This window comes from Solea solea, chromosome 16 (genome assembly GCF_958295425.1).
Source record: "Solea solea chromosome 16, fSolSol10.1, whole genome shotgun sequence".
NCBI classification, from domain to species: domain Eukaryota; kingdom Metazoa; phylum Chordata; class Actinopteri; order Pleuronectiformes; family Soleidae; genus Solea; species Solea solea.
In genome coordinates, this window is record NC_081149.1 from 2,508,701 (window position 1) to 2,528,700 (window position 20,000).

At 50.7% G+C, this 20,000-nt stretch overlaps 53 non-coding genes across 53 annotated transcripts in view; 32 read left to right on the top strand and 21 right to left on the bottom strand.

Annotated features, from left to right (window-relative positions):
• Nucleotides 1–37: 37 nt before the first annotated feature.
• LOC131442516 (U2 spliceosomal RNA) lies at nucleotides 38–230 on the bottom strand. Its single transcript, XR_009233089.1, has one exon. It is a non-coding gene; the product is annotated as a U2 spliceosomal RNA (small nuclear RNA).
• A 308-nt stretch (nucleotides 231–538) lies between these two features.
• On the top strand, nucleotides 539–657 carry LOC131476190 (5S ribosomal RNA). The gene has a single exon (XR_009242571.1). It is a non-coding gene; the product is annotated as a 5S ribosomal RNA (ribosomal RNA).
• Nucleotides 658–781: 124 nt separating this feature from the next.
• Nucleotides 782–974, bottom strand: LOC131442565 (U2 spliceosomal RNA). The gene has a single exon (XR_009233137.1). It is a non-coding gene; the product is annotated as a U2 spliceosomal RNA (small nuclear RNA).
• A 308-nt stretch (nucleotides 975–1,282) lies between these two features.
• Nucleotides 1,283–1,401, top strand: LOC131443021 (5S ribosomal RNA). The gene has a single exon (XR_009233560.1). It is a non-coding gene; the product is annotated as a 5S ribosomal RNA (ribosomal RNA).
• Nucleotides 1,402–1,697: 296 nt separating this feature from the next.
• Nucleotides 1,698–1,816, top strand: LOC131443023 (5S ribosomal RNA). The gene has a single exon (XR_009233561.1). It is a non-coding gene; the product is annotated as a 5S ribosomal RNA (ribosomal RNA).
• A 124-nt stretch (nucleotides 1,817–1,940) lies between these two features.
• On the bottom strand, nucleotides 1,941–2,133 carry LOC131442517 (U2 spliceosomal RNA). Its single transcript, XR_009233090.1, has one exon. It is a non-coding gene; the product is annotated as a U2 spliceosomal RNA (small nuclear RNA).
• Nucleotides 2,134–2,441: 308 nt separating this feature from the next.
• LOC131443024 (5S ribosomal RNA) lies at nucleotides 2,442–2,560 on the top strand. The gene has a single exon (XR_009233562.1). It is a non-coding gene; the product is annotated as a 5S ribosomal RNA (ribosomal RNA).
• A 124-nt stretch (nucleotides 2,561–2,684) lies between these two features.
• LOC131442792 (U2 spliceosomal RNA) lies at nucleotides 2,685–2,877 on the bottom strand. Its single transcript, XR_009233353.1, has one exon. It is a non-coding gene; the product is annotated as a U2 spliceosomal RNA (small nuclear RNA).
• Nucleotides 2,878–3,185: 308 nt separating this feature from the next.
• Nucleotides 3,186–3,304, top strand: LOC131443025 (5S ribosomal RNA). The gene has a single exon (XR_009233563.1). It is a non-coding gene; the product is annotated as a 5S ribosomal RNA (ribosomal RNA).
• Nucleotides 3,305–3,428: 124 nt separating this feature from the next.
• LOC131442647 (U2 spliceosomal RNA) lies at nucleotides 3,429–3,621 on the bottom strand. Its single transcript, XR_009233214.1, has one exon. It is a non-coding gene; the product is annotated as a U2 spliceosomal RNA (small nuclear RNA).
• Nucleotides 3,622–3,929: 308 nt separating this feature from the next.
• Nucleotides 3,930–4,048, top strand: LOC131477856 (5S ribosomal RNA). Its single transcript, XR_009244176.1, has one exon. It is a non-coding gene; the product is annotated as a 5S ribosomal RNA (ribosomal RNA).
• Nucleotides 4,049–4,344: 296 nt separating this feature from the next.
• LOC131477798 (5S ribosomal RNA) lies at nucleotides 4,345–4,463 on the top strand. Its single transcript, XR_009244118.1, has one exon. It is a non-coding gene; the product is annotated as a 5S ribosomal RNA (ribosomal RNA).
• Nucleotides 4,464–4,769: 306 nt separating this feature from the next.
• Nucleotides 4,770–4,888, top strand: LOC131441013 (5S ribosomal RNA). Its single transcript, XR_009231692.1, has one exon. It is a non-coding gene; the product is annotated as a 5S ribosomal RNA (ribosomal RNA).
• Nucleotides 4,889–5,012: 124 nt separating this feature from the next.
• On the bottom strand, nucleotides 5,013–5,205 carry LOC131441814 (U2 spliceosomal RNA). Its single transcript, XR_009232410.1, has one exon. It is a non-coding gene; the product is annotated as a U2 spliceosomal RNA (small nuclear RNA).
• Nucleotides 5,206–5,513: 308 nt separating this feature from the next.
• LOC131440897 (5S ribosomal RNA) lies at nucleotides 5,514–5,632 on the top strand. Its single transcript, XR_009231580.1, has one exon. It is a non-coding gene; the product is annotated as a 5S ribosomal RNA (ribosomal RNA).
• A 296-nt stretch (nucleotides 5,633–5,928) lies between these two features.
• LOC131443026 (5S ribosomal RNA) lies at nucleotides 5,929–6,047 on the top strand. The gene has a single exon (XR_009233564.1). It is a non-coding gene; the product is annotated as a 5S ribosomal RNA (ribosomal RNA).
• A 124-nt stretch (nucleotides 6,048–6,171) lies between these two features.
• On the bottom strand, nucleotides 6,172–6,364 carry LOC131442518 (U2 spliceosomal RNA). The gene has a single exon (XR_009233091.1). It is a non-coding gene; the product is annotated as a U2 spliceosomal RNA (small nuclear RNA).
• A 308-nt stretch (nucleotides 6,365–6,672) lies between these two features.
• LOC131443028 (5S ribosomal RNA) lies at nucleotides 6,673–6,791 on the top strand. Its single transcript, XR_009233566.1, has one exon. It is a non-coding gene; the product is annotated as a 5S ribosomal RNA (ribosomal RNA).
• Nucleotides 6,792–6,915: 124 nt separating this feature from the next.
• On the bottom strand, nucleotides 6,916–7,108 carry LOC131442520 (U2 spliceosomal RNA). Its single transcript, XR_009233093.1, has one exon. It is a non-coding gene; the product is annotated as a U2 spliceosomal RNA (small nuclear RNA).
• A 308-nt stretch (nucleotides 7,109–7,416) lies between these two features.
• LOC131443029 (5S ribosomal RNA) lies at nucleotides 7,417–7,535 on the top strand. The gene has a single exon (XR_009233567.1). It is a non-coding gene; the product is annotated as a 5S ribosomal RNA (ribosomal RNA).
• Nucleotides 7,536–7,659: 124 nt separating this feature from the next.
• Nucleotides 7,660–7,852, bottom strand: LOC131442669 (U2 spliceosomal RNA). Its single transcript, XR_009233236.1, has one exon. It is a non-coding gene; the product is annotated as a U2 spliceosomal RNA (small nuclear RNA).
• A 308-nt stretch (nucleotides 7,853–8,160) lies between these two features.
• Nucleotides 8,161–8,279, top strand: LOC131443030 (5S ribosomal RNA). Its single transcript, XR_009233568.1, has one exon. It is a non-coding gene; the product is annotated as a 5S ribosomal RNA (ribosomal RNA).
• Nucleotides 8,280–8,575: 296 nt separating this feature from the next.
• LOC131443031 (5S ribosomal RNA) lies at nucleotides 8,576–8,694 on the top strand. The gene has a single exon (XR_009233569.1). It is a non-coding gene; the product is annotated as a 5S ribosomal RNA (ribosomal RNA).
• A 124-nt stretch (nucleotides 8,695–8,818) lies between these two features.
• LOC131442648 (U2 spliceosomal RNA) lies at nucleotides 8,819–9,011 on the bottom strand. Its single transcript, XR_009233215.1, has one exon. It is a non-coding gene; the product is annotated as a U2 spliceosomal RNA (small nuclear RNA).
• A 308-nt stretch (nucleotides 9,012–9,319) lies between these two features.
• Nucleotides 9,320–9,438, top strand: LOC131443032 (5S ribosomal RNA). Its single transcript, XR_009233570.1, has one exon. It is a non-coding gene; the product is annotated as a 5S ribosomal RNA (ribosomal RNA).
• Nucleotides 9,439–9,562: 124 nt separating this feature from the next.
• Nucleotides 9,563–9,755, bottom strand: LOC131442506 (U2 spliceosomal RNA). The gene has a single exon (XR_009233079.1). It is a non-coding gene; the product is annotated as a U2 spliceosomal RNA (small nuclear RNA).
• Nucleotides 9,756–10,063: 308 nt separating this feature from the next.
• LOC131476191 (5S ribosomal RNA) lies at nucleotides 10,064–10,182 on the top strand. Its single transcript, XR_009242572.1, has one exon. It is a non-coding gene; the product is annotated as a 5S ribosomal RNA (ribosomal RNA).
• A 124-nt stretch (nucleotides 10,183–10,306) lies between these two features.
• LOC131442649 (U2 spliceosomal RNA) lies at nucleotides 10,307–10,499 on the bottom strand. Its single transcript, XR_009233216.1, has one exon. It is a non-coding gene; the product is annotated as a U2 spliceosomal RNA (small nuclear RNA).
• A 308-nt stretch (nucleotides 10,500–10,807) lies between these two features.
• Nucleotides 10,808–10,926, top strand: LOC131477857 (5S ribosomal RNA). Its single transcript, XR_009244177.1, has one exon. It is a non-coding gene; the product is annotated as a 5S ribosomal RNA (ribosomal RNA).
• Nucleotides 10,927–11,222: 296 nt separating this feature from the next.
• LOC131476192 (5S ribosomal RNA) lies at nucleotides 11,223–11,341 on the top strand. The gene has a single exon (XR_009242573.1). It is a non-coding gene; the product is annotated as a 5S ribosomal RNA (ribosomal RNA).
• A 306-nt stretch (nucleotides 11,342–11,647) lies between these two features.
• On the top strand, nucleotides 11,648–11,766 carry LOC131477823 (5S ribosomal RNA). The gene has a single exon (XR_009244143.1). It is a non-coding gene; the product is annotated as a 5S ribosomal RNA (ribosomal RNA).
• Nucleotides 11,767–11,890: 124 nt separating this feature from the next.
• On the bottom strand, nucleotides 11,891–12,083 carry LOC131441815 (U2 spliceosomal RNA). Its single transcript, XR_009232411.1, has one exon. It is a non-coding gene; the product is annotated as a U2 spliceosomal RNA (small nuclear RNA).
• Nucleotides 12,084–12,391: 308 nt separating this feature from the next.
• Nucleotides 12,392–12,510, top strand: LOC131440898 (5S ribosomal RNA). Its single transcript, XR_009231581.1, has one exon. It is a non-coding gene; the product is annotated as a 5S ribosomal RNA (ribosomal RNA).
• Nucleotides 12,511–12,806: 296 nt separating this feature from the next.
• LOC131476193 (5S ribosomal RNA) lies at nucleotides 12,807–12,925 on the top strand. The gene has a single exon (XR_009242574.1). It is a non-coding gene; the product is annotated as a 5S ribosomal RNA (ribosomal RNA).
• A 124-nt stretch (nucleotides 12,926–13,049) lies between these two features.
• LOC131442521 (U2 spliceosomal RNA) lies at nucleotides 13,050–13,242 on the bottom strand. Its single transcript, XR_009233094.1, has one exon. It is a non-coding gene; the product is annotated as a U2 spliceosomal RNA (small nuclear RNA).
• A 308-nt stretch (nucleotides 13,243–13,550) lies between these two features.
• Nucleotides 13,551–13,669, top strand: LOC131476194 (5S ribosomal RNA). The gene has a single exon (XR_009242575.1). It is a non-coding gene; the product is annotated as a 5S ribosomal RNA (ribosomal RNA).
• A 124-nt stretch (nucleotides 13,670–13,793) lies between these two features.
• Nucleotides 13,794–13,986, bottom strand: LOC131442580 (U2 spliceosomal RNA). Its single transcript, XR_009233151.1, has one exon. It is a non-coding gene; the product is annotated as a U2 spliceosomal RNA (small nuclear RNA).
• A 308-nt stretch (nucleotides 13,987–14,294) lies between these two features.
• Nucleotides 14,295–14,413, top strand: LOC131476195 (5S ribosomal RNA). The gene has a single exon (XR_009242576.1). It is a non-coding gene; the product is annotated as a 5S ribosomal RNA (ribosomal RNA).
• Nucleotides 14,414–14,709: 296 nt separating this feature from the next.
• Nucleotides 14,710–14,828, top strand: LOC131476197 (5S ribosomal RNA). Its single transcript, XR_009242578.1, has one exon. It is a non-coding gene; the product is annotated as a 5S ribosomal RNA (ribosomal RNA).
• A 124-nt stretch (nucleotides 14,829–14,952) lies between these two features.
• On the bottom strand, nucleotides 14,953–15,145 carry LOC131442842 (U2 spliceosomal RNA). The gene has a single exon (XR_009233400.1). It is a non-coding gene; the product is annotated as a U2 spliceosomal RNA (small nuclear RNA).
• Nucleotides 15,146–15,453: 308 nt separating this feature from the next.
• LOC131476198 (5S ribosomal RNA) lies at nucleotides 15,454–15,572 on the top strand. Its single transcript, XR_009242579.1, has one exon. It is a non-coding gene; the product is annotated as a 5S ribosomal RNA (ribosomal RNA).
• Nucleotides 15,573–15,868: 296 nt separating this feature from the next.
• Nucleotides 15,869–15,987, top strand: LOC131477661 (5S ribosomal RNA). The gene has a single exon (XR_009243986.1). It is a non-coding gene; the product is annotated as a 5S ribosomal RNA (ribosomal RNA).
• A 124-nt stretch (nucleotides 15,988–16,111) lies between these two features.
• On the bottom strand, nucleotides 16,112–16,304 carry LOC131442843 (U2 spliceosomal RNA). The gene has a single exon (XR_009233401.1). It is a non-coding gene; the product is annotated as a U2 spliceosomal RNA (small nuclear RNA).
• Nucleotides 16,305–16,612: 308 nt separating this feature from the next.
• LOC131476200 (5S ribosomal RNA) lies at nucleotides 16,613–16,731 on the top strand. The gene has a single exon (XR_009242580.1). It is a non-coding gene; the product is annotated as a 5S ribosomal RNA (ribosomal RNA).
• Nucleotides 16,732–16,855: 124 nt separating this feature from the next.
• On the bottom strand, nucleotides 16,856–17,048 carry LOC131442652 (U2 spliceosomal RNA). The gene has a single exon (XR_009233219.1). It is a non-coding gene; the product is annotated as a U2 spliceosomal RNA (small nuclear RNA).
• Nucleotides 17,049–17,356: 308 nt separating this feature from the next.
• Nucleotides 17,357–17,475, top strand: LOC131476201 (5S ribosomal RNA). Its single transcript, XR_009242581.1, has one exon. It is a non-coding gene; the product is annotated as a 5S ribosomal RNA (ribosomal RNA).
• Nucleotides 17,476–17,599: 124 nt separating this feature from the next.
• Nucleotides 17,600–17,792, bottom strand: LOC131442581 (U2 spliceosomal RNA). Its single transcript, XR_009233152.1, has one exon. It is a non-coding gene; the product is annotated as a U2 spliceosomal RNA (small nuclear RNA).
• Nucleotides 17,793–18,100: 308 nt separating this feature from the next.
• Nucleotides 18,101–18,219, top strand: LOC131476202 (5S ribosomal RNA). The gene has a single exon (XR_009242582.1). It is a non-coding gene; the product is annotated as a 5S ribosomal RNA (ribosomal RNA).
• Nucleotides 18,220–18,515: 296 nt separating this feature from the next.
• On the top strand, nucleotides 18,516–18,634 carry LOC131476203 (5S ribosomal RNA). Its single transcript, XR_009242583.1, has one exon. It is a non-coding gene; the product is annotated as a 5S ribosomal RNA (ribosomal RNA).
• Nucleotides 18,635–18,940: 306 nt separating this feature from the next.
• On the top strand, nucleotides 18,941–19,059 carry LOC131476204 (5S ribosomal RNA). Its single transcript, XR_009242584.1, has one exon. It is a non-coding gene; the product is annotated as a 5S ribosomal RNA (ribosomal RNA).
• Nucleotides 19,060–19,183: 124 nt separating this feature from the next.
• Nucleotides 19,184–19,376, bottom strand: LOC131442777 (U2 spliceosomal RNA). The gene has a single exon (XR_009233339.1). It is a non-coding gene; the product is annotated as a U2 spliceosomal RNA (small nuclear RNA).
• Nucleotides 19,377–19,684: 308 nt separating this feature from the next.
• LOC131477047 (5S ribosomal RNA) lies at nucleotides 19,685–19,803 on the top strand. Its single transcript, XR_009243402.1, has one exon. It is a non-coding gene; the product is annotated as a 5S ribosomal RNA (ribosomal RNA).
• Nucleotides 19,804–19,927: 124 nt separating this feature from the next.
• The window catches only part of LOC131442650 (U2 spliceosomal RNA), a 193-nt gene continuing 120 nt past the window's right edge, over nucleotides 19,928–20,000 (bottom strand). The window contains exon 1 of the small nuclear RNA XR_009233217.1: nucleotides 19,928–20,000. This exon is cut by the window's right edge and continues 120 nt beyond it. This is a non-coding gene — a small nuclear RNA (U2 spliceosomal RNA).

Here is a 20,000-nt window from a genome sequence, read left to right on the forward strand (position 1 = left end):
TCGTTCCAGCCTTGCTTTGGTTTTCACAGAAAAAAGAGAATTGTGCACAGTTCCTGGTGGCACTGCAATGCCAGGTCAATGCAAGGAGTGAAGAGAGCAAGCCCCAGTTTTCACCTCCCAATGCTCAAAAATGCATTTAATATTTAATCCCCATATAGAGGACATATCAGATATTAAACTGATAAGAACAGATACTACACTTGATCTTAGCCAAAAGGCCGAGAAGCGATGGCCCACAAGTGTCTGGGGCCAACTCAAGATCTTGGCACACAAGTTACTTGTTGTGGTGCCATGTTTTTTAAGTGCGCATAACAAAGGCTGCTGCTGATCACCTCCGCCCCAAGGTGATCTAAGTGCACCTCTGAGCCTTGACGGACAGCTGCTTGACATTTGACACACTCAAAGGGCGCGGCCATACAGCAAAGCCCACCAAAAACAACTTAAACTCTTGAACGTTCGAAAGGCTGACCTTTGAGCTCCTCCACGAGCAGGGGGCCTTGCCTAGTCTATAAAAGGAGTCTGTGTCCCCAGCCCGTCGGCTTACGGCCATACCACCCTGAACACGCCCGATCTCGTCTGATCTCGGAAGCTAAGCAGGGTCGGGCCTGGTTAGTACTTGGATGGGAGACCGCCTGGGAATACCAGGTGCTGTAAGCTTTTACACTGCTGCTTCCTTACAAGAAACATGGGCTTGCAATTACGTTGACGCACGGGCACGGGCACAGGCACACGTTAACGTCCTTCTAGTTCCAGCCTTGCTTTGGTTTTCACAGAAAAAAGAGAATTGTGCACAGTTCCTGGTGGCACTGCAATGCCAGGTCAATGCAAGGAGTGAAGAGAGCAAGCCCTAGTTTTCACCTCCCAATGCTCAAAAATGCATTTAATATTTAATCCCCATATAGAGAACATATCAGATATTAAACTGATAAGAACAGATACTACACTTGATCTTAGCCAAAAGGCCGAGAAGCGATGGTCCACAAGTGTCTGGGGCCAACTCAAGATCTTGGCACACAAGTTACTTGTTGTGGTGCCATGTTTTTTAAGTGCGCATAACAAAGGCTGCTGCTGATCACCTCCGCCCCAAGGTGATCTAAGTGCACCTCTGAGCCTTGACGGACAGCTGCTTGACATTTGACACACTCAAAGGGCGCGGCCATACAGCAAAGCCCACCAAAAACAACTTAAACTCTTGAACGTTCGAAAGGCTGACCTTTGAGCTCCTCCACGAGCAGGGGGCCTTGCCTAGTCTATAAAAGGAGTCTGTGTCCCCAGCCCGTCGGCTTACGGCCATACCACCCTGAGCACGCCCGATCTCGTCTGATCTCGGAAGCTAAGCAGGGTCGGGCCTGGTTAGTACTTGGATGGGAGACCGCCTGGGAATACCAGGTGCTGTAAGCTTTTACACTGCTGCTTCCTTACAAGAAACATGGGCTTGCAATTACGTTGACGCACGGGCACACGTTAACGTCCTTCTAGTTTCAGCCTTGGATGTCGCTCTGCAAGCACGTGAGAAGCTTGGAGATGGGGAGCAGCTTACCCATCTCGGTGTAGCTTCCTAATACTGGAATAGAGTGTAGCAGGTAGTGGAGATAAAGGCTCAAGTGCAGTGTGTTCGAAAGGCTGACTTTTGAGCTCCTCCACGAGCAGGGGGCCTTGCCTAGTCTATAAAAGGAGTCTGTGTCCCCAGCCCGTCGGCTTACGGCCATACCACCCTGAGCACGCCCGATCTCGTCTGATCTCGGAAGCTAAGCAGGGTCGGGCCTGGTTAGTACTTGGATGGGAGACCGCCTGGGAATACCAGGTGCTGTAAGCTTTTACACTGCTGCTTCCTTACAAGAAACATGGGCTTGCAATTACGTTGACGCACGGGCACGGGCACAGGCACACGTTAACGTCCTTCTAGTTCCAGCCTTGCTTTGGTTTTCACAGAAAAAAGAGAATTGTGCACAGTTCCTGGTGGCACTGCAATGCCAGGTCAATGCAAGGAGTGAAGAGAGCAAGCCCCAGTTTTCACCTCCCAATGCTCAAAAATGCATTTAATATTTAATCCCCATATAGAGGACATATCAGATATTAAACTGATAAGAACAGATACTACACTTGATCTTAGCCAAAAGGCCGAGAAGCGATGGCCCACAAGTGTCTGGGGCCAACTCAAGATCTTGGCACACAAGTTACTTGTTGTGGTGCCATGTTTTTTAAGTGCGCATAACAAAGGCTGCTGCTGATCACCTCCGCCCCAAGGTGATCTAAGTGCACCTCTGAGCCTTGACGGACAGCTGCTTGACATTTGACACACTCAAAGGGCGCGGCCATACAGCAAAGCCCACCAAAAACAACTTAAACTCTTGAACGTTCGAAAGGCTGACCTTTGAGCTCCTCCACGAGCAGGGGGCCTTGCCTAGTCTATAAAAGGAGTCTGTGTCCCCAGCCCGTCGGCTTACGGCCATACCACCCTGAGCACGCCCGATCTCGTCTGATCTCGGAAGCTAAGCAGGGTCGGGCCTGGTTAGTACTTGGATGGGAGACCGCCTGGGAATACCAGGTGCTGTAAGCTTTTACACTGCTGCTTCCTTACAAGAAACATGGGCTTGCAATTACGTTGACGCACGGGCACGGGCACAGGCACACGTTAACGTCCTTCTAGTTCCAGCCTTGCTTTGGTTTTCACAGAAAAAAGAGAATTGTGCACAGTTCCTGGTGGCACTGCAATGCCAGGTCAATGCAAGGAGTGAAGAGAGCAAGCCCCAGTTTTCACCTCCCAATGCTCAAAAATGCATTTAATATTTAATCCCCATATAGAGGACATATCGGATATTAAACTGATAAGAACAGATACTACACTTGATCTTAGCCAAAAGGCCGAGAAGCGATGGCCCACAAGTGTCTGGGGCCAACTCAAGATCTTGGCACACAAGTTACTTGTTGTGGTGCCATGTTTTTTAAGTGCGCATAACAAAGGCTGCTGCTGATCACCTCCGCCCCAAGGTGATCTAAGTGCACCTCTGAGCCTTGACGGACAGCTGCTTGACATTTGACACACTCAAAGGGCGCGGCCATACAGCAAAGCCCACCAAAAACAACTTAAACTCTTGAACGTTCGAAAGGCTGACCTTTGAGCTCCTCCACGAGCAGGGGGCCTTGCCTAGTCTATAAAAGGAGTCTGTGTCCCCAGCCCGTCGGCTTACGGCCATACCACCCTGAGCACGCCCGATCTCGTCTGATCTCGGAAGCTAAGCAGGGTCGGGCCTGGTTAGTACTTGGATGGGAGACCGCCTGGGAATACCAGGTGCTGTAAGCTTTTACACTGCTGCTTCCTTACAAGAAACATGGGCTTGCAATTACGTTGACGCACGGGCACGGGCACAGGCACACGTTAACGTCCTTCTAGTTCCAGCCTTGCTTTGGTTTTCACAGAAAAAAGAGAATTGTGCACAGTTCCTGGTGGCACTGCAATGCCAGGTCAATGCAAGGAGTGAAGAGAGCAAGCCCCAGTTTTCACCTCCCAATGCTCAAAAATGCATTTAATATTTAATCCCCATATAGAGAACATATCAGATATTAAACTGATAAGAACAGATACTACACTTGATCTTAGCCAAAAGGCCGAGAAGCGATGGTCCACAAGTGTCTGGGGCCAACTCAAGATCTGGGCACACAAGTTACTTGTTGTGGTGCCATGTTTTTTAAGTGCGCATAACAAAGGCTGCTGCTGATCACCTCCGCCCCAAGGTGATCTAAGTGCACCTCTGAGCCTTGACGGACAGCTGCTTGACATTTGACACACTCAAAGGGCGCGGCCATACAGCAAAGCCCACCAAAAACAACTTAAACTCTTGAACGTTCGAAAGGCTGACCTTTGAGCTCCTCCACGAGCAGGGGGCCTTGCCTAGTCTATAAAAGGAGTCTGTGTCCCCAGCCCGTCGGCTTACGGCCATACCACCCTGAGCACGCCCGATCTCGTCTAATCTCGGAAGCTAAGCAGGGTCGGGCCTGGTTAGTACTTGGATGGGAGACCGCCTGGGAATACCAGGTGCTGTAAGCTTTTACACTGCTGCTTCCTTACAAGAAACATGGGCTTGCAATTACGTTGACGCACGGGCACACGTTAACGTCCTTCTAATTTCAGCCTTGGATGTCGCTCTGCAAGCACGTGAGAAGCTTGGAGATGGGGAGCAGCTTACCCATCTCGGTGTAGCTTCCTAATACTGGAATAGAGTGTAGCAGGTAGTGGAGATAAAGGCTCAAGTGCAGTGTGTTCGAAAGGCTGACTTTTGAGCTCCTCCACGAGCAGGGGGCCTTGCCTAGTCTATAAAAGGAGTCTGTGTCCCCAGCCCGTCGGCTTACGGCCATACCACCCTGAGCACGCCCGATCTCGTCTGATCTCGGAAGCTAAGCAGGGTCGGGCCTGGTTAGTACTTGGATGGGAGACCGCCTGGGAATACCAGGTTCTGTAAGCTTTTACACTGCTGCTTCCTTACAAGAAACATGGGCTTGCAATTACGTTGACGCACGGGCACACGTTAACGTCCTTCTAGTTTCAGCCTTGGATGTCGCTCTGCAAGCACGTGAGAAGCACGTAAGCTGCTGGAGATGGGCAGCAGCTTACCCATCTCGGTGTAGCTTCCTAATACTGGAATATAGTGTAGCAGGTAGTGGAGATAAAGGCTCAAGTGCAGTGTGTTCGAAAGGCTGACTTTTGAGCTCCTCCACGAGCAGGGGGCCTTGCCTAGTCTATAAAAGGAGTCTGTGTCCCCAGCCCGTCGGCTTACGGCCATACCACCCTTAGCACGCCGGATCTCGTCTGATCTCGGAAGCTAAGCAGGGTCGGGCCTGGTTAGTACTTGGATGGGAGACCGCCTGGGAATACCAGGTGCTGTAAGCTTTTACACTGCTGCTTCCTTACAAGAAACATGGGCTTGCAATTACGTTGACGCACGGGCACGGGCACAGGCACACATTAACGTCCTTCTAGTTCCAGCCTTGCTTTCGTTTTCACAGAAATAAGAGAATGGTGCACCGTTCCTGGTGGCACTGCAATGCCAGGTCAATGCAAGGAGTGAAGAGAGCAAGCCCCAGTTTTCACCTCCCAATGCTCAAAAATGCATTTAATATTTAATCCCCATATAGAGGACATATCAGATATTAAACTGATAAGAACAGATACTACACTTGATCTTAGCCAAAAGGCCGAGAAGCGATGGCCCACAAGTGTCTGGGGCCAACTCAAGATCTTGGCACACAAGTTACTTGTTGTGGTGCCATGTTTTTTAAGTGCGCATAACAAAGGCTGCTGCTGATCACCTCCGCCCCAAGGTGATCTAAGTGCACCTCTGAGCCTTGACGGACAGCTGCTTGACATTTGACACACTCAAAGGGCGCGGCCATACAGCAAAGCCCACCAAAAACAACTTAAACTCTTGAACGTTCGAAAGGCTGACCTTTGAGCTCCTCCACGAGCAGGGGGCCTTGCCTAGTCTATAAAAGGAGTCTGTGTCCCCAGCCCGTCGGCTTACGGCCATACCACCCTGAGCACACCCGATCTCGTCTGATCTCGGAAGCTAAGCAGGGTCGGGCCTGGTCAGTACTTGGATGGGAGACCGCCTGGGAATACCAGGTGCTCTAAGCTTTAACACTGCTGCTTCCTTACAAGAAACATGGGCTTGCAATTACGTTGACGCATGGGCACACGTTAACGTCCTTCTAGTTTCAGCCTTGGATGTCGCTCTGCAAGCACGTGAGAAGCTTGGAGATGGGGAGCAGCTTACCCATCTCGGTGTAGCTTCCTAATACTGGAATAGAGTGTAACAGGTAGTGGAGATAAAGGCTCAAGTGCAGTGTGTTCGAAAGGCTGACTTTTGAGCTCCTCCACGAGCAGGGGGCCTTGCCTAGTCTATAAAAGGAGTCTGTGTCCCCAGCCCGTCGGCTTACGGCCATACCACCCTGAGCACGCCCGATCTCGTCTGATCTCGGAAGCTAAGCAGGGTCGGGCCTGGTTAGTACTTGGATGGGAGACCGCCTGGGAATACCAGGTGCTGTAAGCTTTTACACTGCTGCTTCCTTACAAGAAACATGGGCTTGCAATTACGTTGACGCACGGGCACGGGCACAGGCACACGTTAACGTCCTTCTAGTTCCAGCCTTGCTTTGGTTTTCACAGAAAAAAGAGAATTGTGCACAGTTCCTGGTGGCACTGCAATGCCAGGTCAATGCAAGGAGTGAAGAGAGCAAGCCCCAGTTTTCACCTCCCAATGCTCAAAAATGCATTTAATATTTAATCCCCATATAGAGGACATATCAGATATTAAACTGATAAGAACAGATACTACACTTGATCTTAGCCAAAAGGCCGAGAAGCGATGGCCCACAAGTGTCTGGGGCCAACTCAAGATCTTGGCACACAAGTTACTTGTTGTGGTGCCATGTTTTTTAAGTGCGCATAACAAAGGCTGCTGCTGATCACCTCCGCCCCAAGGTGATCTAAGTGCACCTCTGAGCCTTGACGGACAGCTGCTTGACATTTGACACACTCAAAGGGCGCGGCCATACAGCAAAGCCCACCAAAAACAACTTAAACTCTTGAACGTTCGAAAGGCTGACCTTTGAGCTCCTCCACGAGCAGGGGGCCTTGCCTAGTCTATAAAAGGAGTCTGTGTCCCCAGCCCATCGGCTTACGGCCATACCACCCTGAGCACGCCCGATCTCGTCTGATCTCGGAAGCTAAGCAGGGTCGGGCCTGGTTAGTACTTGGATGGGAGACCGCCTGGGAATACCAGGTGCTGTAAGCTTTTACACTGCTGCTTCCTTACAAGAAACATGGGCTTGCAATTACGTTGACGCACGGGCACGGGCACAGGCACACGTTAACGTCCTTCTAGTTCCAGCCTTGCTTTGGTTTTCACAGAAAAAAGAGAATTGTGCACAGTTCCTGGTGGCACTGCAATGCCAGGTCAATGCAAGGAGTGAAGAGAGCAAGCCCCAGTTTTCACCTCCCAATGCTCAAAAATGCATTTAATATTTAATCCCCATATAGAGGACATATCAGATATTAAACTGATAAGAACAGATACTACACTTGATCTTAGCCAAAAGGCCGAGAAGCGATGGCCCACAAGTGTCTGGGGCCAACTCAAGATCTTGGCACACAAGTTACTTGTTGTGGTGCCATGTTTTTTAAGTGCGCATAACAAAGGCTGCTGCTGATCACCTCCGCCCCAAGGTGATCTAAGTGCACCTCTGAGCCTTGACGGACAGCTGCTTGACATTTGACACACTCAAAGGGCGCGGCCATACAGCAAAGCCCACCAAAAACAACTTAAACTCTTGAACGTTCGAAAGGCTGACCTTTGAGCTCCTCCACGAGCAGGGGGCCTTGCCTAGTCTATAAAAGGAGTCTGTGTCCCCAGCCCATCGGCTTACGGCCATACCACCCTGAGCACGCCCGATCTCGTCTGATCTCGGAAGCTAAGCAGGGTCGGGCCTGGTTAGTACTTGGATGGGAGACCGCCTGGGAATACCAGGTGCTGTAAGCTTTTACACTGCTGCTTCCTTACAAGAAACATGGGCTTGCAATTACGTTGACGCACGGGCACGGGCACAGGCACACGTTAACGTCCTTCTAGTTCCAGCCTTGCTTTGGTTTTCACAGAAAAAAGAGAATTGTGCACAGTTCCTGGTGGCACTGCAATGCCAGGTCAATGCAAGGAGTGAAGAGAGCAAGCCCCAGTTTTCACCTCCCAATGCTCAAAAATGCATTTAATATCTAATCCCCATATAGAGAACATATCAGATATTAAACTGATAAGAACAGATACTACACTTGATCTTAGCCAAAAGGCCGAGAAGCGATGGTCCACAAGTGTCTGGGGCCAACTCAAGATCTTGGCACACAAGTTACTTGTTGTGGTGCCATGTTTTTTAAGTGCGCATAACAAAGGCTGCTGCTGATCACCTCCGCCCCAAGGTGATCTAAGTGCACCTCTGAGCCTTGACGGACAGCTGCTTGACATTTGACACACTCAAAGGGCGCGGCCATACAGCAAAGCCCACCAAAAACAACTTAAACTCTTGAACGTTCGAAAGGCTACCCTTTGAGCTCCTCCACGAGCAGGGGGCCTTGCCTAGTCTATAAAAGGAGTCTGTGTCCCCAGCCCGTCGGCTTACGGCCATACCACCCTGAGCACGCCCGATCTCGTCTGATCTCGGAAGCTAAGCAGGGTCGGGCCTGGTTAGTACTTGGATGGGAGACCGCCTGGGAATACCAGGTGCTGTAAGCTTTTACACTGCTGCTTCCTTACAAGAAACATGGGCTTGCAATTACGTTGACGCACGGGCACACGTTAACGTCCTTCTAGTTTCAGCCTTGGATGTCGCTCTGCAAGCACGTGAGAAGCTTGGAGATGGGGAGCAGCTTACCCATCTCGGTGTAGCTTCCTAATACTGGAATAGAGTGTAGCAGGTAGTGGAGATAAAGGCTCAAGTGCAGTGTGTTCGAAAGGCTGACTTTTGAGCTCCTCCACGAGCAGGGGGCCTTGCCTAGTCTATAAAAGGAGTCTGTGTCCCCAGCCCGTCGGCTTACGGCCATACCACCCTGAGCACGCCCGATCTCGTCTGATCTCGGAAGCTAAGCAGGGTCGGGCCTGGTTAGTACTTGGATGGGAGACCGCCTGGGAATACCAGGTGCTGTAAGCTTTTACACTGCTGCTTCCTTACAAGAAACATGGGCTTGCAATTACGTTGACGCACGGGCACGGGCACAGGCACACGTTAACGTCCTTCTAGTTCCAGCCTTGCTTTGGTTTTCACAGAAAAAAGAGAATTGTGCACAGTTCCTGGTGGCACTGCAATGCCAGGTCAATGCAAGGAGTGAAGAGAGCAAGCCCCAGTTTTCACCTCCCAATGCTCAAAAATGCATTTAATATTTAATCCCCATATAGAGAACATATCAGATATTAAACTGATAAGAACAGATACTACACTTGATCTTAGCCAAAAGGCCGAGAAGCGATGGTCCACAAGTGTCTGGGGCCAACTCAAGATCTTGGCACACAAGTTACTTGTTGTGGTGCCATGTTTTTTAAGTGCGCATAACAAAGGCTGCTGCTGATCACCTCCGCCCCAAGGTGATCTAAGTGCACCTCTGAGCCTTGACGGACAGCTGCTTGACATTTGACACACTCAAAGGGCGCGGCCATACAGCAAAGCCCACCAAAAACAACTTAAACTCTTGAACGTTCGAAAGGCTGACCTTTGAGCTCCTCCACGAGCAGGGGGCCTTGCCTAGTCTATAAAAGGAGTCTGTGTCCCCAGCCCGTCGGCTTACGGCCATACCACCCTGAGCACGCCCGATCTCGTCTGATCTCGGAAGCTAAGCAGGGTCGGGCCTGGTTAGTACTTGGATGGGAGACCGCCTGGGAATACCAGGTGCTGTAAGCTTTTACACTGCTGCTTCCTTACAAGAAACATGGGCTTGCAATTACGTTGACGCACGGGCACGGGCACAGGCACACGTTAACGTCCTTCTAGTTCCAGCCTTGCTTTGGTTTTCACAGAAAAAAGAGAATTGTGCACAGTTCCTGGTGGCACTGCAATGCCAGGTCAATGCAAGGAGTGAAGAGAGCAAGCCCCAGTTTTCACCTCCCAATGCTCAAAAATGTATTTAATATTTAATCCCCATATAGAGGACATATCAGATATTAAACTGATAAGAACAGATACTACACTTGATCTTAGCCAAAAGGCCGAGAAGCGATGGCCCACAAGTGTCTGGGGCCAACTCAAGATCTTGGCACACAAGTTACTTGTTGTGGTGCCATGTTTTTTAAGTGCGCATAACAAAGGCTGCTGCTGATCACCTCCGCCCCAAGGTGATCTAAGTGCACCTCTGAGCCTTGACGGACAGCTGCTTGACATTTGACACACTCAAAGGGCGCGGCCATACAGCAAAGCCCACCAAAAACAACTTAAACTCTTGAACGTTCGAAAGGCTGACCTTTGAGCTCCTCCACGAGCAGGGGGCCTTGCCTAGTCTATAAAAGGAGTCTGTGTCCCCAGCCCGTCGGCTTACGGCCATACCACCCTGAGCACGCCCGATCTCGTCTGATCTCGGAAGCTAAGCAGGGTCGGGCCTGGTTAGTACTTGGATGGGAGACCGCCTGGGAATACCAGGTGCTGTAAGCTTTTACACTGCTGCTTCCTTACAAGAAACATGGGCTTGCAATTACGTTGACGCACGGGCACGGGCACAGGCACACGTTAACGTCCTTCTAGTTCCAGCCTTGCTTTGGTTTTCACAGAAAAAAGAGAATTGTGCACAGTTCCTGGTGGCACTGCAATGCCAGGTCAATGCAAGGAGTGAAGAGAGCAAGCCCCAGTTTTCACCTCCCAATGCTCAAAAATGCATTTAATATTTAATCCCCATATAGAGAACATATCAGATATTAAACTGATAAGAACAGATACTACACTTGATCTTAGCCAAAAGGCCGAGAAGCGATGGTCCACAAGTGTCTGGGGCCAACTCAAGATCTTGGCACACAAGTTACTTGTTGTGGTGCCATGTTTTTTAAGTGCGCATAACAAAGGCTGCTGCTGATCACCTCCGCCCCAAGGTGATCTAAGTGCACCTCTGAGCCTTGACGGACAGCTGCTTGACATTTGACACACTCAAAGGGCGCGGCCATACAGCAAAGCCCACCAAAAACAACTTAAACTCTTGAACGTTCGAAAGGCTGACCTTTGAGCTCCTCCACGAGCAGGGGGCCTTGCCTAGTCTATAAAAGGAGTCTGTGTCCCCAGCCCGTCGGCTTACGGCCATACCACCCTGAGCACGCCCGATCTCGTCTAATCTCGGAAGCTAAGCAGGGTCGGGCCTGGTTAGTACTTGGATGGGAGACCGCCTGGGAATACCAGGTGCTGTAAGCTTTTACACTGCTGCTTCCTTACAAGAAACATGGGCTTGCAATTACGTTGACGCACGGGCACACGTTAACGTCCTTCTAGTTTCAGCCTTGGATGTCGCTCTGCAAGCACGTGAGAAGCTTGGAGATGGGGAGCAGCTTACCCATCTCGGTGTAGCTTCCTAATACTGGAATAGAGTGTAGCAGGTAGTGGAGATAAAGGCTCAAGTGCAGTGTGTTCGAAAGGCTGACTTTTGAGCTCCTCCACGAGCAGGGGGCCTTGCCTAGTCTATAAAAGGAGTCTGTGTCCCCAGCCCGTCGGCTTACGGCCATACCACCCTGAGCACGCCCGATCTCGTCTGATCTCGGAAGCTAAGCAGGGTCGGGCCTGGTTAGTACTTGGATGGGAGACCGCCTGGGAATACCAGGTGCTGTAAGCTTTTACACTGCTGCTTCCTTACAAGAAACATGGGCTTGCAATTACGTTGACGCACGGGCACACGTTAACGTCCTTCTAGTTTCAGCCTTGGATGTCGCTCTGCAAGCACGTGAGAAGCACGTAAGCTGCTGGAGATGGGCAGCAGCTTACCCATCTCGGTGTAGCTTCCTAATACTGGAATATAGTGTAGCAGGTAGTGGAGATAAAGGCTCAAGTGCAGTGTGTTCGAAAGGCTGACTTTTGAGCTCCTCCACGAGCAGGGGGCCTTGCCTAGTCTATAAAAGGAGTCTGTGTCCCCAGCCCGTCGGCTTACGGCCATACCACCCTGAGCACGCCGGATCTCGTCTGATCTCGGAAGCTAAGCAGGGTCGGGCCTGGTTAGTACTTGGATGGGAGACCGCCTGGGAATACCAGGTGCTGTAAGCTTTTACACTGCTGCTTCCTTACAAGAAACATGGGCTTGCAATTACTAAGACGCACGGGCACGGGCACAGGCACACATTAACGTCCTTCTAGTTCCAGCCTTGCTTTCGTTTTCACAGAAATAAGAGAATGGTGCACCGTTCCTGGTGGCACTGCAATGCCAGGTCAATGCAAGGAGTGAAGAGAGCAAGCCCCAGTTTTCACCTCCCAATGCTCAAAAATGCATTTAATATTTAATCCCCATATAGAGGACATATCAGATATTAAACTGATAAGAACAGATACTACACTTGATCTTAGCCAAAAGGCCGAGAAGCGATGGCCCACAAGTGTCTGGGGCCAACTCAAGATCTTGGCACACAAGTTACTTGTTGTGGTGCCATGTTTTTTAAGTGCGCATAACAAAGGCTGCTGCTGATCACCTCCGCCCCAAGGTGATCTAAGTGCACCTCTGAGCCTTGACGGACAGCTGCTTGACATTTGACACACTCAAAGGGCGCGGCCATACAGCAAAGCCCACCAAAAACAACTTAAACTCTTGAACGTTCGAAAGGCTGACCTTTGAGCTCCTCCACGAGCAGGGGGCCTTGCCTAGTCTATAAAAGGAGTCTGTGTCCCCAGCCCGTCGGCTTACGGCCATACCACCCTGAGCACACCCGATCTCGTCTGATCTCGGAAGCTAAGCAGGGTCGGGCCTGGTCAGTACTTGGATGGGAGACCGCCTGGGAATACCAGGTGCTCTAAGCTTTAACACTGCTGCTTCCTTACAAGAAACATGGGCTTGCAATTACGTTGACGCATGGGCACACGTTAACGTCCTTCTAGTTTCAGCCTTGGATGTCGCTCTGCAAGCACGTGAGAATCTTGGAGATGGGGAGAAGCTTACCCATCTCGGTGTAGCTTCCTAATACTGGAATAGAGTGTAGCAGGTAGTGGAGATAAAGGCTCAAGTGCAGTGTGTTCGAAAGGCTGACTTTTGAGCTCCTCCACGAGCAGGGGGCCTTGCCTAGTCTATAAAAGGAGTCTGTGTCCCCAGCCCGTCGGCTTACGGCCATACCACCCTGAGCACGCCCGATCTCGTCTGATCTCGGAAGCTAAGCAGGGTCGGGCCTGGTTAGTACTTGGATGGGAGACCGCCTGGGAATACCAGGTGCTGTAAGCTTTTACACTGCTGCTTCCTTACAAGAAACATGGGCTTGCAATTACGTTGACGCACGGGCACGGGCACAGGCACACGTTAACGTCCTTCTAGTTCCAGCCTTGCTTTGGTTTTCACAGAAAAAAGAGAATTGTGCACAGTTCCTGGTGGCACTGCAATGCCAGGTCAATGCAAGGAGTGAAGAGAGCAAGCCCCAGTTTTCACCTCCCAATGCTCAAAAATGCATTTAATATTTAATCCCCATATAGAGGACATATCAGATATTAAACTGATAAGAACAGATACTACACTTGATCTTAGCCAAAAGGCCGAGAAGCGATGGCCCACAAGTGTCTGGGGCCAACTCAAGATCTTGGCACACAAGTTACTTGTTGTGGTGCCATGTTTTTTAAGTGCGCATAACAAAGGCTGCTGCTGATCACCTCCGCCCCAAGGTGATCTAAGTGCACCTCTGAGCCTTGACGGACAGCTGCTTGACATTTGACACACTCAAAGGGCGCGGCCATACAGCAAAGCCCACCAAAAACAACTTAAACTCTTGAACGTTCGAAAGGCTGACCTTTGAGCTCCTCCACGAGCAGGGGGCCTTGCCTAGTCTATAAAAGGAGTCTGTGTCCCCAGCCCATCGGCTTACGGCCATACCACCCTGAGCACGCCCGATCTCGTCTGATCTCGGAAGCTAAGCAGGGTCGGGCCTGGTTAGTACTTGGATGGGAGACCGCCTGGGAATACCAGGTGCTGTAAGCTTTTACACTGCTGCTTCCTTACAAGAAACATGGGCTTGCAATTACGTTGACGCACGGGCACGGGCACAGGCACACGTTAACGTCCTTCTAGTTCCAGCCTTGCTTTGGTTTTCACAGAAAAAAGAGAATTGTGCACAGTTCCTGGTGGCACTGCAATGCCAGGTCAATGCAAGGAGTGAAAAGAGCAAGCCCCAGTTTTCACCTCCCAATGCTCAAAAATGCATTTAATATTTAATCCCCATATAGAGAACATATCAGATATTAAACTGATAAGAACAGATACTACACTTGATCTTAGCCAAAAGGCCGAGAAGCGATGGTCCACAAGTGTCTGGGGCCAACTCAAGATCTTGGCACACAAGTTACTTGTTGTGGTGCCATGTTTTTTAAGTGCGCATAACAAAGGCTGCTGCTGATCACCTCCGCCCCAAGGTGATCTAAGTGCACCTCTGAGCCTTGACGGACAGCTGCTTGACATTTGACACACTCAAAGGGCGCGGCCATACAGCAAAGCCCACCAAAAACAACTTCAACTCTTGAACGTTCGAAAGGCTGACCTTTGAGCTCCTCCACGAGCAGGGGGCCTTGCCTAGTCTATAAAAGGAGTCTGTGTCCCCAGCCCGTCGGCTTACGGCCATACCACCCTGAGCACGCCCGATCTCGTCTGATCTCGGAAGCTAAGCAGGGTCGGGCCTGGTTAGTACTTGGATGGGAGACCGCCTGGGAATACCAGGTGCTGTAAGCTTTTACACTGCTGCTTCCTTACAAGAAACATGGGCTTGCAATTACGTTGACGCACGGGCACACGTTAACGTCCTTCTAGTTTCAGCCTTGGATGTCGCTCTGCAAGCACGTGAGAAGCTTGGAGATGGGGAGCAGCTTACCCATCTCGGTGTAGCTTCCTAATACTGGAATAGAGTGTAGCAGGTAGTGGAGATAAAGGCTCAAGTGCAGTGTGTTCGAAAGGCTGACTTTTGAGCTCCTCCACGAGCAGGGGGCCTTGCCTAGTCTATAAAAGGAGTCTGTGTCCCCAGCCCGTCGGCTTACGGCCATACCACCCTGAGCACGCCCGATCTCGTCTGATCTCGGAAGCTAAGCAGGGTCGGGCCTGGTTAGTACTTGGATGGGAGACCGCCTGGGAATACCAGGTGCTGTAAGCTTTTACACTGCTGCTTCCTTACAAGAAACATGGGCTTGCAATTACGTTGACGCACGGGCACGGGCACAGGCACACGTTAACGTCCTTCTATTTCCAGCCTTGCTTTGGTTTTCACAGAAAAAAGAGAATTGTGCACAGTTCCTGGTGGCACTGCAATGCCAGGTCAATGCAAGGAGTGAAGAGAGCAAGCCCCAGTTTTCACCTCCCAATGCTCAAAAATGCATTTAATATTTAATCCCCATATAGAGGACATATCAGATATTAAGCTGATAAGAACAGATACTACACTTGATCTTAGGCAAAAGGCCTAGAAGCGATGGCCCACAAGTGTCTTGGGCCAACTCAAGATCTTGGCACACAAGTTACTTGTTGTGGTGCCATGTTTTTTAAGTGCGCATAACAAAGGCTGCTGCTGATCACCTCTGCCCCAAGGTGATCTAAGTGCACCTCTGAGCCTTGACGGACAGCTGCTTGACATTTGACACACTCAAAGGGCGCGGCCATACAGCAAAGCCCACCAAAAACAACTTAAACTCTTGAACGTTCGAAAGGCTGACCTTTGAGCTCCTCCACGAGCAGGGGGCCTTGCCTAGTCTATAAAAGGAGTCTGTGTCCCCAGCCCGTCGGCTTACGGCCATACCACCCTGAGCACGCCCGATCTCGTCTGATCTCGGAAGCTAAGCAGGGTCGGGCCTGGTTAGTACTTGGATGGGAGACCGCCTGGGAATACCAGGTGCTGTAAGCTTTTACACTGCTGCTTCCTTACAAGAAACATGGGCTTGCAATTACGTTGACGCACGGGCACACGTTAACGTCCTTCTAGTTTCAGCCTTGGATGTCGCTCTGCAAGCACGTGAGAAGCTTGGAGATGGGGAGCAGCTTACCCATCTCGGTGTAGCTTCCTAATACTGGAATAGAGTGTAGCAGGTAGTGGAGATAAAGGCTCAAGTGCAGTGTGTTCGAAAGGCTGACTTTTGAGCTCCTCCACGAGCAGGGGGCCTTGCCTAGTCTATAAAAGGAGTCTGTGTCCCCAGCCCAGCGGCTTACGGCCAAACCACCCTGCGCACGCCCGATCTCGTCTGATCTCGGAAGCTAAGCAGGGTCGGGCCTGGTTAGTACTTGGATGGGAGACCGCCTGGGAATACCAGGTGCTGTAAGCTTTTACACTGCTGCTTCCTTACAAGAAACATGGGCTTGCAATTACGTTGACGCACGGGCACGGGCACAGGCACACGTTAACGTCCTTCTATTTCCAGCCTTGCTTTGGTTTTCACAGAAAAAAGAGAATTGTGCACAGTTCCTGGTGGCACTGCAATGCCAGGTCAATGCAAGGAGTGAAGAGAGCAAGCCCCAGTTTTCACCTCCCAATGCTCAAAAATGCATTTAATATTTAATCCCCATATAGAGGACATATCAGATATTAAGCTGATAAGAACAGATACTACACTTGATCTTAGGCAAAAGGCCTAGAAGCGATGGCCCACAAGTGTCTTGGGCCAACTCAAGATCTTGGCACACAAGTTACTTGTTGTGGTGCCATGTTTTTTAAGTGCGCATAACAAAGGCTGCTGCTGATCACCTCTGCCCCAAGGTGATCTAAGTGCACCTCTGAGCCTTGACGGACAGCTGCTTGACATTTGACACACTCAAAGGGCGCGGCCATACAGCAAAGCCCACCAAAAACAACTTAAACTCTTGAACGTTCGAAAGGCTGACCTTTGAGCTCCTCCACGAGCAGGGGGCCTTGCCTAGTCTATAAAAGGAGTCTGTGTCCCCAGCCCGTCGGCTTACGGCCATACCACCCTGAGCACGCCCGATCTCGTCTGATCTCGGAAGCTAAGCAGGGTCGGGCCTGGTTAGTACTTGGATGGGAGACCGCCTGGGAATACCAGGTGCTGTAAGCTTTTACACTGCTGCTTCCTTACAAGAAACATGGGCTTGCAATTACGTTGACGCACGGGCACGGGCACAGGCACACGTTAACGTCCTTCTAGTTCCAGCCTTGCTTTGGTTTTCACAGAAAAAAGAGAATTGTGCACAGTTCCTGGTGGCACTGCAATGCCAGGTCAATGCAAGGAGTGAAGAGAGCAAGCCCCAGTTTTCACCTCCCAATGCTCAAAAATGCATTTAATATTTAATCCCCATATAGAGGACATATCAGATATTAAACTGATAAGAACAGATACTACACTTGATCTTAGCCAAAAGGCCGAGAAGCCATGGCCCACAAGTGTCTGGGGCCAACTCAAGATCTTGGCACACAAGTTACTTGTTGTGGTGCCATGTTTTTTAAGTGCGCATAACAAAGGCTGCTGCTGATCACCTCCGCCCCAAGGTGATCTAAGTGCACCTCTGAGCCTTGACGGACAGCTGCTTGACATTTGACACACTCAAAGGGCGCGGCCATACAGCAAAGACCACCAAAAACAACTTAAACTCTTGAACGTTCGAAAGGCTGACCTTTGAGCTCCTCCACGAGCAGGGGGCCTTGCCTAGTCTATAAAAGGAGTCTGTGTCCCCAGCCCGTCGGCTTACGGCCATACCACCCTGAGCACGCCCGATCTCGTCTGATCTCGGAAGCTAAGCAGGGTCGGGCCTGGTTAGTACTTGGATGGGAGACCGCCTGGGAATACCAGGTGCTGTAAGCTTTTACACTGCTGCTTCCTTACAAGAAACATGGGCTTGCAATTACGTTGACGCACGGGCACGGGCACAGGCACACGTTAACGTCCTTCTAGTTCCAGCCTTGCTTTGGTTTTCACAGAAAAAAGAGAATTGTGCACAGTTCCTGGTGGCACTGCAATGCCAGGTCAATGCAAGGAGTGAAAAGAGCAAGCCCCAGTTTTCACCTCCCAATGCTCAAAAATGCATTTAATATTTAATCCCCATATAGAGAACATATCAGATATTAAACTGATAAGAACAGATACTACACTTGATCTTAGCCAAAAGGCCGAGAAGCGATGGTCCACAAGTGTCTGGGGCCAACTCAAGATCTTGGCACACAAGTTACTTGTTGTGGTGCCATGTTTTTTAAGTGCGCATAACAAAGGCTGCTGCTGATCACCTCCGCCCCAAGGTGATCTAAGTGCACCTCTGAGCCTTGACGGACAGCTGCTTGACATTTGACACACTCAAAGGGCGCGGCCATACAGCAAAGCCCACCAAAAACAACTTCAACTCTTGAACGTTCGAAAGGCTGACCTTTGAGCTCCTCCACGAGCAGGGGGCCTTGCCTAGTCTATAAAAGGAGTCTGTGTCCCCAGCCCGTCGGCTTACGGCCATACCACCCTGAGCACGCCCGATCTCGTCTGATCTCGGAAGCTAAGCAGGGTCGGGCCTGGTTAGTACTTGGATGGGAGACCGCCTGGGAATACCAGGTGCTGTAAGCTTTTACACTGCTGCTTCCTTACAAGAAACATGGGCTTGCAATTACGTTGACGCACGGGCACACGTTAACGTCCTTCTAGTTTCAGCCTTGGATGTCGCTCTGCAAGCACGTGAGAAGCTTGGAGATGGGGAGCAGCTTACCCATCTCGGTGTAGCTTCCTAATACTGGAATAGAGTGTAGCAGGTAGTGGAGATAAAGGCTCAAGTGCAGTGTGTTCGAAAGGCTGACTTTTGAGCTCCTCCACGAGCAGGGGGCCTTGCCTAGTCTATAAAAGGAGTCTGTGTCCCCAGCCCGTCGGCTTACGGCCATACCACCCTGAGCACGCCCGATCTCGTCTGATCTCGGAAGCTAAGCAGGGTCGGGCCTGGTTAGTACTTGGATGGGAGACCGCCTGGGAATACCAGGTGCTGTAAGCTTTTACACTGCTGCTTCCTTACAAGAAACATGGGCTTGCAATTACGTTGACGCACGGGCACACGTTAACGTCCTTCTAGTTTCAGCCTTGGATGTCGCTCTGCAAGCACGTGAGAAGCACGTAAGCTGCTGGAGATGGGCAGCAGCTTACCCATCTCGGTGTAGCTTCCTAATACTGGAATATAGTGTAGCAGGTAGTGGAGATAAAGGCTCAAGTGCAGTGTGTTCGAAAGGCTGACCTTTGAGCTCCTCCACGAGCAGGGGGCCTTGCCTAGTCTATAAAAGGAGTCTGTGTCCCCAGCCCGTCGGCTTACGGCCATACCACCCTGAGCACGCCCGATCTCGTCTGATCTCGGAAGCTAAGCAGGGTCGGGCCTGGTTAGTACTTGGATGGGAGACCGCCTGGGAATACCAGGTGCTGTAAGCTTTTACACTGCTGCTTCCTTACAAGAAACATGGGCTTGCAATTACGTTGACGCACGGGCACGGGCACAGGCACACATTAACGTCCTTCTAGTTCCAGCCTTGCTTTGGTTTTCACAGAAATAAGAGAATGGTGCACCGTTCCTGGTGGCACTGCAATGCCAGGTCAATGCAAGGAGTGAAGAGAGCAAGCCCCAGTTTTCACCTCCCAATGCTCAAAAATGCATTTAATATTTAATCCCCATATAGAGGACATATCACATATTAAACTGATAAGAACAGATACTACACTTGATCTTAGCCAAAAGGCCGAGAAGCAATGGCCCACAAGTGTCTGGGGCCAGCTCAAGATCTTGGCACACAAGTTACTTGTTGTGGTGCCATGTTTTTTAAGTGCGCATAACAAAGGCTGCTGCTGATCATCTCCGCCCCAAGGTGATCTAAGTGCACCTCTGAGCCTTGACGGACAGCTGCTTGACATTTGACACACTCAAAGGGCGCGGCCATACAGCAAAGCCCACCAAAAACAACTTAAACTCTTGAACGTTCGAAAGGCTGACCTTTGAGCTCCTCCACGAGCAGGGGGCCTTGCCTAGTCTATAAAAGGAGTCTGTGTCCCCAGCCCGTCGGCTTACGGCCATACCACCCTGAGCACGCCCGATCTCGTCTGATCTCGGAAGCTAAGCAGGGTCGGGCCTGGTTAGTACTTGGATGGGAGACCGCCTGGGAATCCCAGGTGCTGTAAGCTTTTACACTGCTGCTTCCTTACAAGAAACATGGGCTTGCAATTACGTTGACGCACGGGCACGGGCACAGGCACACGTTAACGTCCTTCTAGTTCCAGCCTTGCTTTGGTTTTCACAGAAAAAAGAGAATTGTGCACAGTTCCTGGTGGCACTGCAATGCCAGGTCAATGCAAGGAGTGAAGAGAGCAAGCCCCAGTTT